The 15,000-nt window shown below is 44.6% G+C and overlaps 1 long non-coding RNA gene across 4 annotated transcripts in view; it reads right to left on the bottom strand.

Annotated features, from left to right (window-relative positions):
* LOC147008633 (uncharacterized) overlaps positions 1 to 15,000 on the bottom strand; it is a 111,436-nt gene that overhangs the window by 81,491 nt on the left and 14,945 nt on the right. For 2 of the 4 annotated variants that reach the window (XR_015053207.1, XR_015053206.1), the window contains exons 2-4: positions 11,630 to 11,802; positions 10,438 to 10,664; positions 9,837 to 10,325 (exon numbers count right to left, since the gene is read on the bottom strand). This is a non-coding gene — a long non-coding RNA (uncharacterized LOC147008633). The other 2 variants (XR_015053208.1, XR_015053209.1) reach the window with 2 other exon arrangements.

The raw sequence follows: 15,000 nt of genomic DNA, 5'->3' as shown, positions 1-15,000 counted from the left end.
CAGACATTTCCGGAGATGAACATCACTCAGACATGTCCGGAGATGAACACCACTCAGACACGTCTGGAGACAAGCACCGCTTGGACACGTCTGGAGACAAACACCGCTTGGACACGTCTGGAGACAAACACCGCTTGGACACGTCTGGAGACAAACACCGCTTGGACACGTCTGGAGACAAACACCGCTTGGACACGTCTGGAGACAAACACCGCTTGGACACGTCTGGAGACAAACACCGCTTGGACACGCCCAGAGACAAACCAGGCTCGGACACATCTGGAGACAAACTCCCATCCAGACACATCCGGAGATAAATACTACCCAGTCACGTCCAGGAACAAATACCATCCGGACATGTCCGGAGACAAACACCGTCTAGAGATGACCACTGTCTGGATATGTCTAGAGACAGAGAGAAAGAGAGAGAAGAGGGGAGAGTGAAAGAGATGTGGGAGGAAGGTGCTGCACTCTATTGGGAGGGGGCAGAGCAAGGATGGGACAAAGAGAGAGAAAGAGGGTGGGGTAGGGGTATGAGGAGAAAGAATATGTTACATTTATGAACAACACACACACACACACACACACACACACACACACACACACACACACACACACACACACACACACACACACACACACACACACACACACACACACACACACACACACACACACACACACACACACACACACACACACTTGGCCAATATCAGGAATTTTTCGGGAATCGGCAGGTTTGAGTCAGTGTGATTACAGACTACAGTACGTCCTGTATACAACCCAAAAACCTTGAGTGGCTTTCACCGAAAAACAACGTTGCATTTATAAAGACGTTTCCGGGATATGTTCACAAACATTAATCTTTATAAAGAGCTGCATGTGATGGGTGGAAAAACAATTTGGATCAGGAATATAGAGAACACGAAAATATGGCAAATGGCTCAGAAATCGGGTGATTTTTCACAACTCACTCAGGATGACAGAGCATGAACCACTCGCTCGCTCAGGATGACGGAGCTGAACCACTTGCTTTCTCAGGATGATGGAGCACAAACCACTCGTTCACGTAGGATGACGGAGCATGAACCACTAGCTCGCCCAAGATGATGGAGAATGAACCACTTGCTCGCTCAGGATGACGGAGCTGAACCACTTGCTCACTCAGCATAATGGAGCATGAACCCCTCGCTCACTCAGGATGACAGAGAATGAACACCTCGCTTGCTCAGGATGACAGAGCATGAACCACTCCCTTGCTCAGGATGATGGAGCACAAACCACTCGCTTGCTCAGGATGATGGAGCACAAACCACTCGCTTACTCAGGATGATGGAGCACAAACCACTCGTTCACGCAGGATGATGGAGCATGAGCCACTCGCTCGCCCAAGATGACGGTGAATGAACCACTCGCTCGCTCAGGATGACGGAGCTGAACCACTTGCTCACTCAGCATAATGGAGCATGAACCCCTCGCTCGCTCAGGATGACAGAGCATGAACCACTCACTCGCTCAGGATGATGGAGCACAAACCACTCGTTCACGTAGGATGACGGAGCATGAACCACTAGCTCGCCCAAGATGATGGAGAATGAACCACTTGCTCGCTCAGGATGACGGAGCTGAACCACTTGCTCACTCAGCATAATGGAGCATGAACCCCTCGCTCACTCAGGATGACAGAGAATGAACACCTCGCTCGCTCAGGATGACAGAGCATGAACCACTCACTCGCTCAGGATGACAGAGCATGAACCACTCCCTTGCTCAGGATGATGGAGCACAAACCACTCGCTTGCTCAGGATGATGGAGCACAAACCACTCGCTTACTCAGGATGATGGAGCACAAACCACTCGTTCACGCAGGATGACGGAGCATGAGCCACTCGCTCGCCCAAGATGACGGAGAATGAACCACTCGCTCGCTCAGGATGACGGAGCTGAACCACTTGCTCACTCAGCATAATGGAGCATGAACCCCTCGCTCAGGATGACAGAGCATGAACCACTCACTCGCTCAGGATGACAGAGCTCAAACCACACGGTTGCTCAGTATCAGAGAGCATGAACAACTTGCTCGCTCAGGATGAGGGAGCACGAACCCCTCGCTCAAGATGACAGAGCATGAACCACTCACTCAGGAAGAATTAGCAGTAATCCCTCGCTCAGGAAAATGAAGCACGAACCACTCGCTCAGGGTGACGGAACATGCACCACACACTCAGGGTGACGGAGCATGAACCACTCGCTCAGGGTGACGAAGCATGAACCACTCGCTCAGGGTGACATAGCATGAACCACTCGCTCAGGGTGACGGAGCATGAACCACTCGATCAGGGTGACGGAGCATGAACCACTCGATCAGGGTGATGGAGCATGAACCACTCGCTCAGGGAGACGGAGCATGAACCACTCGCTCAGGGAGACGGAGCATGAACCACTCGCTCAGGGTGACGGAGCATGAAGCACTCGCTCAGGGAGACGGAGCATGAACCACTCGCTCAGGTTGATGGAGCATAAACAACATACTCAGGGTGACGAAGCAAGAACCAGATGTTCAGGGTGACGGAGCACAAACCACTCGCTCACGATGACAGAGCACTAACGACTAGCTCACGAAGGATGATGGAGCACGAATGACACAATCAGGATGATGGAGCACAAACCACTTGCTCAGGGTGATGAAGCATGAACCACTCGCTCAGGACAATGAAGCACAAACCACCCACTCAGGACGACGGATCAGGAACCACTCACTCAGGGTGATGCATCATGAACCACTCACTCAGGATGATGGAGCATGAACCACTCTCTCTGGATGATTGAGCACAAACCACGAACTACTCGCTCAGGACGATGAAGCATGAACCACTCCCTCAGGATGACGGATCAGGAACCACCCACTCAGGGTGATGCATCACAAACCACTCACTCAGGGTGATGGATCATGAACCACTCACTCAGGGTGATGGATCACAAACCAGGAACCACTCACACAGGATGATGGAGCAAGAACCACTCGCTCAGCATGATGGAACAAGAACCACTTGCTCAGGAAGAGGGAGGATGAACCACTCACTCAGGATTATGGAGCACGAATCACTCGCTCAACATGATGGAGCACGGACCCCTCGCTCAGGAAGACAGAGCACAAACCGCTCGCTCAGGATGACGGAGCACAAATCAGTCGCTCAACATGACGGAGCATGGACCCCTCACTCAGGACGACGGAGCACAAACTCCTCGCTCAGGATGACTGAGGATGAACCACTCACTCAGGATGAAGGAGCACAAATCACTCACTCAAGATGACAGATCACGGACAGCTCGCTCAGGGTGACGGAGCACGGACTGCTCGCTCAGGGTGATGGAGCACAAACCACTCGCTCAGCGTGACGGAGCATGAACCACTCGCTCAGGGTGACGGAGCATGAACCACTCACAGATAATCCGCTATGTTGCCTGCTCGTCTGTGCATGCATCACGTGGTGCATCGTTCGTGGTCTGCGCAAACGTTACAACTTTTTTTGAAACATCCATTTTTTCATCAGATTTGGTTCAATTACCATCAGAGCACCTGGCAAAACCTTCATAAAGATATACACAGATCTGGCAGATGCTGTGGATAGGCTGTGGACTGAATGCATTAAATGATAAAGCTCAATGAAGCTGGTTAATTTTGGCACGTTCTATAATATTTTGTTCTCAATATAATTCTCTAAACAGTTGAAAAAGATAAGTTTAATGCTTTGGAAATATCACAATTTTTTGTATATGTATGGCGGAGGGAAGATAGCCTTTTTCCTTAAATTAAATGGGTATATTGAGTTGGTTATAGACTTGTTAATTCTTTAAATTATCAGATTTCACTCCATATTTCTTCACTTATTTAGTCCGGACGATATCTGATCCTCCAAACCGAAATAGTATTTCATGGTATACATTAATTAGTCCGTGAGAGTCGATCGTGGAAAATCACATCATATAATGCTTGAAATCGCTCCAATCTCTGAACTTGAAAACTATAGCACTTGCAATACAGCGATTTGTAGCTGTGCTGAACAAGCATTCGATAATATGAATGAGGAAAGTGGAAGAAACAAAACTTTATCATGAAGAAATCGTTGCAGCCTGTTCCAAGTCGAGGCATGGCTTAGCAGACCAAAAAACATTCTGGCTTCAGACCCCAGTGAAGTTACCCAGGAAATGCCTTTAGACCCCAAAGAGCGAGGTGGCCGAGGATCCCCTGATGAAGGATATAATTAAATAAGGCCGTTACTTATCTTCAAAAGGGGTATTTTAATTAACCAAAACATCCAATATTCACTATTACACTTCCTTGGGGGTTTTTTAGTATGCATGCAAAGTTTCAGGCTGCTAGGTTTTATGGTTTTGAAGTTATGGAGAAGACACACACACACTGACACACTCACACACTGACACACACACACACACACATTGCCTTTTATTAGTACAAGATAAGAACACATATATATTTATTTATTCATCTGGACTGGACACAAACAATGCTCGGACACATTTGTCTCCGGATGCATCGGAGCGGTTTGTCTCTGGATGCGTCGGGGTGGTGTTTGTCCCCAGACGTGTTGGAGTGGTGTTTGACGCTGAATGCTTCATGGCAGTGTTTGTCTCCGGACTCATCGGGGCAGTGTTTGTCTCCGGACGCGTCGAGGCAGTGTTTGTCTCTGGATGCCTCGAGGCTGGGAGTTTGTCTCTGGACGCATCTGGACAGGAGTTTGTCTCCAGATGTGTCCGAGCAGTGTTTGCCTCCAGATGGCTTGGCCTCGGATGCGTCTGGCGGGTTTTGTCTAGGCATATGTCTCGGCAGTTTTTGTCTGTGGGCCGTATTTATAGTATGTCAGGTCAGGTATGGGAGCATGTGCCAGAACAGCACGTCGCTGCGTCCACTTTCCGCCGGTACTCCAGGGGCCTCCGTCTGGCCATCCCCCAGGCAGATGCCAGGCCCATCCCCATCTCCTTGAGATGATGGTCAACCTGCTGCAACCACGAGGCATGTGGTCGGCCCACTGGCCTCCTCCACTCATGAGACTCCCTTGCTGAGAGAATCTGGTGAGCAGGATCAGCGTCATGAAAACGAGACACATGTCCATACAGCCGCAACTGACGCTCACGGATATGCAGGTAACAAATCTCATCCGAGTTTCTCTCAGCAACCGCTCGTTGGACACAAAATCTGACCAGCGATAGCCAAGGATTCTCCGAAGAGACCTGGTACCAAAGGAATTAAGTCTCCGTCTCAGATCCTTGGTCAGAGTCCAAGTCTCACATCCATATAGCAAGACTGGAAGTACCAAGGACCTGAAGACTCAGACTTTAGTCCTCCCGCACAGGTACTGGCAGCGCCACACCCCAAGATACAGTGAATCCATGACTCCCCACGCCCGACCCAGACATCTATTGACCTCTGACTCGCAGCCAGCAGAGACATGAATATTACTGCCAAGGTAAGTGACTCTCTCCATGACCTCAACATCCTCACCACAAACAGACACAGACAGGACAACAGCATCCAAGATGTCACCGAAAGCCTGGATCTTAGTTTTGACCCAAGAAACCCGTAATCCCAGCGGCTCCGACTCCTCATTCAGCACCTCGAGGGCCCCCAAAAGGATGTCTAAAGTCTCCGCAAAGATGACTGCATCATCTGCAAAATCAAGGTCTGAGATCTTGACATTCCCAAATGATGCACCGCAGCTAGATCTCTCCGACATCCTCCCTAAAATCCAGTCCATACAAGTGCTGAAAAGTGTGGGGGCCAGTACACACCCCTGACGAACTCCAGTAACAACTGGAAATAAGTCAGAGATGGTACCACCACACTTCACAGCACTCTCAGTACCAGAGTAGAGTTCAGACATCAGATCGATCAGTTTTGGTGGCACCCCACGAAGACCAAGAATCCTCCAGAGGACATCCCGATTCACTGAATCAAACGCTTTACAGAGATCAACATAGGCTGCAAGCAGCCCCTGCCGAAACTCTCGTCTGCGTTCGGTGAGGACACGAAGGGCAAGGATACGGTCAATCATTGACCTCTTTGGTGTAAAGCCTGACTGCTCTGGACGCTGGTGCTCAAGCAGATGGTGGCGAACCCTATCAAGAATTATCCGAGCAAAGACCTTGCCCGGCACTGAGAGCAGCGTCACCCCTCGGTAGTTGTTGCAGTCTTGGCGATCACCCTTCCCTTTCCAGAGAGGGACAACAAGGCCCCTCTTCCAGTCAGTTGGGATGATGCCTGTGTTCCAGGCAGAGCACAAAACTGCATGTAACGACACGAGTGCAGCAGTTCCACCAGCTTTGAGAAGTTCAGCATGGATGCCACAGATCCCTGGAGCTTTGCCACGTTTCAACTGGTTCACCGCAGCCCGTGTTTCCACAAGCGAAGGTGGACCACAGTTGATTCGAGGGTCAGCAACAGGGATTGTAACACCCTTGACGTCCAACTCGACAGCTGGGGGATCAGCCTGGTACAACCGCTCAAAGTAACCGGCCCAGCAGGCCTTCACTTCAGACTCCTCTGTCAAGAGCCGACCACTCTCCGCTCGAACTGCAGTGCTCCGAGGGATGGGCTTGGATGAACGCAATGCGCGAATTCCCCTGTAAGCGGGACGAGAATCACCTGTCCACAGGTGATGCTCTACCCCCTCACAGATTCCTCGCACATAGGCCTCCTTGTCCACCCTCAGTGCACGTACAGTTTTACGCCTCAGCTCCCTGAACAGCTCAACTCTGCCATTCAGCCATTCAGCCTGGCCCTGCGATTCTGGTCAATAATGGATTGACCACTATATTGTGTTTCCACATTGGACGCATCTCCAATGCTCTGGATTCCACACACATCCACACAATGGATATTGAGAAAATGGATTCTACACTATATTGTGTTTCCATCTTCACTGTTATTCTGTGCAGAAACATTTCATGAGACAGTATGAATCGTGATTAATGATCCACTGCACGTCCAAACTCCAACAGCCTGGCTTCTCATGCTGACCTTGTTTTAACAAATGGTGGAAGCATTCTGTCTGCATGCTGTCCTCCTGCTTCAACACATGTCCTCTGTCCAACTGAGTTGGTGTTTTGAACACAATTTCTATGTATATCCTAGCTTTGTGTGGCATGTCGGAATATGTCAATATTCAGAATAAAGCCATACCACCTGATGCCAAATATGTTTCGGAGGTGGCATTGATGGAATTGTTTGAACAGCTTGATAAGTCGCCTGTAATATTTCCCGTTTCAAAACGATAATGGAATGTGAACAAAACTGTAGCATGATACATTTGCAGATTTGTGCAGATGCATACAACCAGTTCCTTTCAGAACTCATTTTTCAAACGACCAGAGGCGAGTATTTGTAATTCATCATCTATTTTGCAGTTAGATGACAAAGTATTGCCAAGGTATGTAAGCCATCATGTAACCCATTTAAAGGAATTCGTTATCAATCATGATGTGGGGATATTTATTGGGGAGAGTGGTGGGCAGGGGGATTGTTTGATAGAGGAGATTGAAAATCACTTCTGTTTTTTCTGTTTTTCTCGTTGAAAGTCAGGCCAAAATCATGGCAAGAGGATACTACCTTGTTACGGATGACTGCATATCATATTAAAAACGAGTTAAGATGACACAGGCTGCTGACAATTACTTAGGCAATCTACGTGAACCCACAAGTAACTGATGTTGAGTTTGCCATTGGCCCTGCTTCACACGATTGACAGCCAACATTGAGGCAATGCCAAGAAATTCCTGGAGCCACGTCTGTTCCCTTTACATTCTAAATGAAGAGTCCCAACTCCCAAGTATGACTGACACGCATCTCCCGATGGAAGGTGGTTGTAGTTGTGGTGCATTGGGTGATATCGTTGATTTTCAGTTTGATTTGATTGAAAATTAGGTGCCCGTGGGGGCTTAAAATGCCTGATAACACGACTGTATTGGTGCAGTGAAAACTATGTAGGATGAGCGAGTCCAGAATTGATGAAAAATGTTCTATTACTTTTTTCCATTGAAAGGATGCTTAAACCCTTTTAGACCCCAAAGTGGTGCAAAGGTTCGAAAGTGGTCCAAAGGATCTAAGACGTCTAAAGGGTGTAAGGATGTAAAGAGTTCTAAAATGTTGAAAGGGTCTTAAAAGGACTAAAAAGGACTAAGGGGTGTAAAGGTCAAAAGGGTCTATAGGAGTTTAAAGGGTCATAAGAGGTCTAAAAGGTCTATGAGATCTAAGGGGTCTATACTCAATCGTGTTGAAAGGGTGTAAGGGTCGAAACTGGTCTAAAGTGTCAAAAGGGTCTTAAAAGGTCAAAAGGGGTCTAAAGAGTCGAAAAGTCTAAAGGTCAAAAGGGTCTGCAAGTGTAAGGGATCTATATGGTCTTCAGGGGTTTAAAGGGTCATAAGGAGTCTCAAGGTCTGTGAAGTCTCATGGTTCCAAAATGTTGAAAAGGTCTTTCCAAAATTTCCCCAAAAAACAAAAGGTACATTCCAAATTTAGTTTGGGTTGAATGGGTCTAAAAGGGTCAAACAGAATGTAAATGTCTAAAGGGACTTAAATATCTAAAAAGGGTCTTAAGGGGTCGAAAAGAATATGGTGTCTAAAGGGTATGTTCCAATCGTAGTACGGGTCTAAGGGATATATAGTGTCTAAAATGGTCTAAAGGAGTCTAAAGTATGTATATAAATGTCTAAAGGGTCTTAAACCATCTAAAAGGGTCTTAAAAGGTCGAAAGTGCTTCAGGGTCAAGAAGAACGGGTCGAGACGGTGTCAAGTGGTGAAGGCGTCTAAAGAGTCTTAATGGTCAGAAGGGGTCTAATAATAGTTTAAAGGGTACATTATATTAGTATTTCTGGCCGAAGGGTCAATAAATAGGGTCTTAAGGGCTACATTGGGTCTAAAGTGTCGAAAAAAGGTTAAAATTTACATGAGGTTAAATTAAATTATGATTGAGATCAAATTAAATTAAGAGCTTTAAATTAAACGACGACGAAACATCGTTTTGCATTGAATTCACAATCTCGTGAAATGACAGTATCTCACGATATGTAATGGACATAAACATTGATTACATTTTAGGTTAACTGCCTAATTAAAACCACCTGGATGGATTTTTTTTTAAGGCCTCCATTACAACCAGCATGGAGTGATCAAACAAATTAGAGAGGGCCAAGAGATGGGCTTTATTTTTAAACCTCACACACACACACACACACACACACACACACACACACACACACACACACACACACACACACACACACACACACACGTAATGGCAATTTTAGATAACTGAATTGAAAACTTTTTTGACATTTTGGGGTGAAAAAAGCACCAGATAGCGTTTTTCACCGAAAATTCAGCAGCTGCGGCAATTACGAAATCTATTTCCATAATCAGCACAAAATTCTGATTCAGAAATCATCCTCAAACCTTTTGGCCTCAGACACATGATGAAATTGTCGTAGTTTGCACTAGATAGGACATTGTTATGGCTTTAATAGGTCTTGACTCCATTGTAGAGGAGCCCAAAATCAGGAAGAGGATTTAGATGTTGGGATGGGTCCATTAAGTAATGTTTTATGAAAACGAGAGGGAAGGGGAAGATTGAGTTTTTGTTTGTAGCGAAATGGCAGTGCGTTCTGTGACATATTCAATGCACCAAGGATATTTCCAATTAAGGAAAACTATGAGGGACAAATGGATTGCATCAGTCGACCTCCATTGCACAGTATGACGCAGTCTCATGTTGACCATTCCCTAACAGTATATTCGAGGACAATGGTAAGCTGTGAAAGAACAGTAAAAACAATATCATGGTGATGACAATGAAGCGACCAATGTTATAATGGCGTAGCCACATTTACAGAGATATCCGATGGATGTCTCAAGCCAATTTACCATGGGTGCGTCATTTGTAAATATTCGAAAAGTCCAAGAATGCTCACCACGAATGCTCTACATGCAGTAACATGGATAAAGTATTTTCATGTTTTTTGAACTTGTGCTTTAGAAATAATTGTTACTTTTTTTTTTTTCGAAAAAAAAAAATTGTTCATTCCAAAACTGAAGGACATCAACGAGTTCATTTTTTTTTAAAGGGAATGTATAAAAATGCATAAAATATCCATACTGCCTCTGTCACCATCCGAGGGAGAGGGATGGCACACACATTGATGAGTCACCATACCTGTATGACAGTTCATAGCTGGGCCGAGATTTGAACCGGACTTGATAGTGTGCATACCTCCAGGCCATCCTGCCAGCCCCAATAGGACTCCAGTTAGTCTAAATAGAGAAAGTTAATATTACAGATTACTGCCTTCGCCATCGATGTCTGAGTATCAGACAATTCAATAGTTATTGCAACATTGCGCTTGTTGACAAAACAGAGACAGACCTCCGTCCAGAATGAATTTGCTGTACAACTGAAGCAGCAGGCATTTTCACAATGGAAGGATTTACAGCTGTAATACAGCTATCCAAACAGGTGTGAAGGAATCATATCAATTGGCATTCCCTATACTTCCATTCGGTTGCCCTTCATGCACCAACGCCATGACTAATGGGACTCTGGGTGCAGATTGTCTGCTGCAACCTTCACTTCAGTTGCTTTGAGTAAGGCACCTAAAAAAATAAAGAAGACATAAATGGACTATTTGGTCTCATTAGATATTAATTGCAATGTGCTTGCACTTAAGTTAGAATCCTCGACATGGGTTGCACAAGAACTGCATAAAGATCATATAGCATTTGGTTTATGTATGTTGCATCATACTCCATCCTACAGTTACTCCCAAGTGGGATAGGAAACCAAAACACAGGCAACATGAAGGTTCGGGGAAATAAAAAATTGAATGTGATGAATAAATGTAACAGTATGTCTGTGTCTGTATCTGTGTCTGTGTCTGTGTGATCTAAAAAGTCATGACATTTTTAATGCGTATAGTTTAAACAGACGATTGCAGCATACACAGATGTACGCACCTCACTGTGGTTCCCTGACCATTTTGGCATACACCATCTTTAGTTTCACTTCAATCAAACCAAATCAATGAAACCACCAAGCGCATATTAGAATTTCCAAGACTGAGGTTTACATCATATTTGTCCCTCAATGCCAGCTTGATGTATGAAGTTGTCCGATTGATCAAACAAATGGTCACCAATTCAAACATCGCAATGAAGCAGGATTTAAGTCGACAAATGGAGCATTCATTTGTTGGAAGAGACCTTCTTGTGTCTGTGTATTTGCAACGAAAGGTAGTTTGACTAAAGTGTTAATTGTGTGAGGGAGTGGACAGACATATGGGTTCTGATAAGTCTAATTTGGTCAGTACGTGACCTGCAACCTCCACTGCACGCCTCACAGCCAAATGATATCCATCGCAGCCCACATGGGCACGCAGCACATCCACATAGACTTGTTTTTCAAACCAGTACCTGAGAAATCACTCCCAAATCCCTGCTCCATGTGCACCCAGGTCCCATCCTCCCCCCCCCCCCCACCCCAAAGTCCATGCACAAAAACAATAACATCATTACAGGTTCCAAAAAGTTTTGAGGTTTAATAATTAACAAAATCAACTCACTTGTGGGTTTTGTCTTTCTTTGGATACAAAGTCAGGGCTAGTATAGTGGGAGAGCTCTGCATCAAACAGTTTCCTTTGATTTAAAGTCAGTGGCATCACTCTCTCCACCCCATCTCCACCCCTCCAGCCGTCCCAACCTCCAAAAACAAGTTTCATGTTGACCAACTTTCCTGCTGATGAAGCCATAAAAGCAAAAGTGCTGTTAATGTGAGCTTTTTGAACATCCATGTCACCATTCATCCATCGGCACCATACTCTGTGCAGAGCATTGATGCTGCCGAAGCAGTCTCCTTTATTGGGCACAATCCTGGATGGGTCACCTCTCAAACACAGTATACCAGCATGCTGGCACTCATTTTGCCAACCTCAGAAGGATAACAGGCAGAGTCAACCCCACCTGGTATTAATTCAATAGCCAAGTGGGATTTGAACTCAGGATCCTCAGATCCCAAGCCCACCACCATAACCATTAAGCTGACACCAGGCATGTCACCATTAGAGTACCCAATTTAGGTGGTGGGTCCTCAGGAATTTTGCAAAATGGTAAAGACCCTGTGGGATCATTTTCAAAAAAAAATATCAGTCTATTCAATATCAAGGGCCATATTTTTCGCTCATCCCCTACCCAGTATCCACCTGCATGTTCATAAGAATGCCATTTTACACTCCCAACTCCTTTTTATTGTTTTTCTGCTTCTATCGATGAAACCTCTGCTCTCTCCCCACCACCACCACATCCTTACCCAACTTTCTCTTTCCTATCCTCTCCCTCCTCCAGCCCCACAGGTAATAAGTCGATGTCCTCTGCTATTTGACGCAAATTTTCTCATAAATGATTCTTGCATAATGAGAAATGGTATAATAATGACATATTCCTTTCAAATAGACTTTAAACTTTGTTTGGGTAAAATTAAACTTCATGATAATCAGTCTCAACCCAAATGGCCTACCATGACTAAAAGAACAAAACAGTGCAAAGGTAGAGAAGGGGAATTTAGCATTGCTTTATAATGGTATGTTATTATTAACCTCCGCCATCGAAGATCGGAGGTTACTGTTTTCACCCCTTTCTGTTTGTTTGTTTGTTTGTTTGTTTGTTTGTTTGTGAGTGAGTGAGTGAGTGAGTGAGTGAACAGTATTACGGAAAAACTCCTCGACGGATTTCGACGAAACTTGGTGGGGGGGTTAGGTATGGTCCAAGGATCATGCCATTAGATTTTGGACTTGGCCCCCCCCCCCAAAAAAATTGTAAGAGAATTTTTTTTTTTTTGCATTTCTACATGTTTTAAGTGATTTCCACCCCCCCCCCCCAAAAAAAATTGTTAGAGAAAAAAAAATTTTTTTTTGCATTTCTACATGTTTTAAGTGATTTCCAGCCCCCCCTAAAAAAAAACAAATTGTTAGAGAAAAATAAAAAATTTTGCAACTTTTTTTTCAACAAAATTTCGATTTCTTTTTTTTGCATTTCTACATGTTTAATGTGATTTACAACCCTCCCCCCCCCCCCAAAAATGGAGAAAAGAACAAAAACTCTGTCAGCACTGTTGTCATCATATTTAATGAATAAGATATAAGGTTCACTTGAGTGACCCAGCAGTATTGGCGGTGGAGGTTTTGCACTATCCCGAGTGCTCCCCTTCTAGTTAACCCTGTGAAGTTACAAAAGTTTTTCGAATTATCAAAGTAAGCCGGTAGTCGGTCCTTAAGTGCACCGTTTCAATGAATGAATGAACGAATGAATGAGCCGTTTATTTTTCCATCCGCTTTGTAAAGGTGAGTAAAATATAATAGTAAAAGTAAAATTTTACTATTATATTTTACTATTACTATTTTACTATTACTATTTAAAAGTGAGGAGTAAAAATAAATAATAATTAACATATGCAAGACACAGAGTATGCAGGCATTTCCATAAAGCTTAAACTTGTGATGAAATGTGTTAAACAACAAACTACCAACTACCAGATAAAAATAACTATGAGCAAATGACTGAGCAACAGCAAACAACTACAACAGCATTCAGGAGACCGCGTTCCTCTGCCAGGCTGTGCAGTTTATGTTTTGTATCCCAATGGATCTCCATCTGGACCTGAACCAAAATCAAATAAGGTTGTTATCGGAACCTAACCAAATGGGCCACCAAGTTTCGTCCGAATGCATCCACATCTTTTTGGAAAAACGTGCTATATATCATTTTGGCCCAATCTCGCAATGGTGAAGAATCACGGAAATAAGTTTTGAAAAAATTATTGGATCTGGATCTTCACAAAAATCGAATCGATTTGTCTTCGTCACACACCCAACCTGTCAACCAAGGTTTGTCCAAATCCATATACAAGTTTTTGAAATATCAATATATATATATATATATATATATATATATATATATATATATATATATATATATATATATATATATATATATATATATATATATATATATATATATATATATATATATATATATATATATATATATATATATATATATATATATGTATTGTTGCATTTCTCGGAACCGCATGCATCCAACAGATAGTGGTCCCAAGACAGTTATTCCATTAATATACGTGTAGATAGTCCCTTCCCTTTTGTCTAGCGAGACAACAGGGGCGTGCGTTGTAAGGATCTCATAGCTCGGTTTTCTAACATCATTTCTTCTTCATTTCATTTCTAACGTCATTCCTACTCTTCTTTTCTGATTATTCCTGAGGAAAATCTGAGCCACGTGTGCGCTTCGCTGTGAGATGGGTTCTCAGCAAAGGGTCAGCAGGCATTACACCCACACCCCTCTGTAGGAAACACAGCCTGCCAAACACACGCGTAGCGGTAATTTCCACCCAATTGACAAGAAACACACTCAACACGACGCCCATGTTGCACGGAACACATACTGAGGAGACGGAAGAAAGAGCATCTAAGAAAGGGTGCTCAAACACCACATGAGCATCGACAACACAGAGCTCCCATCCCCAAGCGATTCCCAATCGAGGCCGATAATAGTAAAATGACACCCATGCCACGTTGGGCGGGATGCGAGTGTGCAAGGCGCAAGTGGCGCGTTCCTTTCAACCCATTTCTGGACGAATTATATCAATCGGGTTTCATCCCGCACACACGATAGCAGAATCGGGCGAACACGAGTGCTGGCCACGTGCATGATGTCAGATCTATGCGCAATGTATGGAATGTGCTCAAAACGCCCTGTACGGAGTGAGCTCGAAGGCAGACTTGTGCGCCACTCGCGACTGTTATCGTACAGAGCAGGGCACGAATGTACCACTCGCGACACTTTGTTATCGTACAGAGCAGAGCACAAATGGCCACATCTTACTGTCTGTGCATGGATTCACCATAACATCGTACCTTCA

The sequence above is a fragment of the Eptatretus burgeri genome, chromosome 18, assembly GCF_056783735.1.
Source record: "Eptatretus burgeri isolate ZD-2024b chromosome 18, Ebu_testis_v1, whole genome shotgun sequence".
NCBI lineage: Eukaryota > Metazoa > Chordata > Myxini > Myxiniformes > Myxinidae > Eptatretus > Eptatretus burgeri.
The sequence above is the reverse complement of the archived record's forward strand: the minus strand, read 5'-3'. Positions and strand labels throughout refer to the sequence as shown.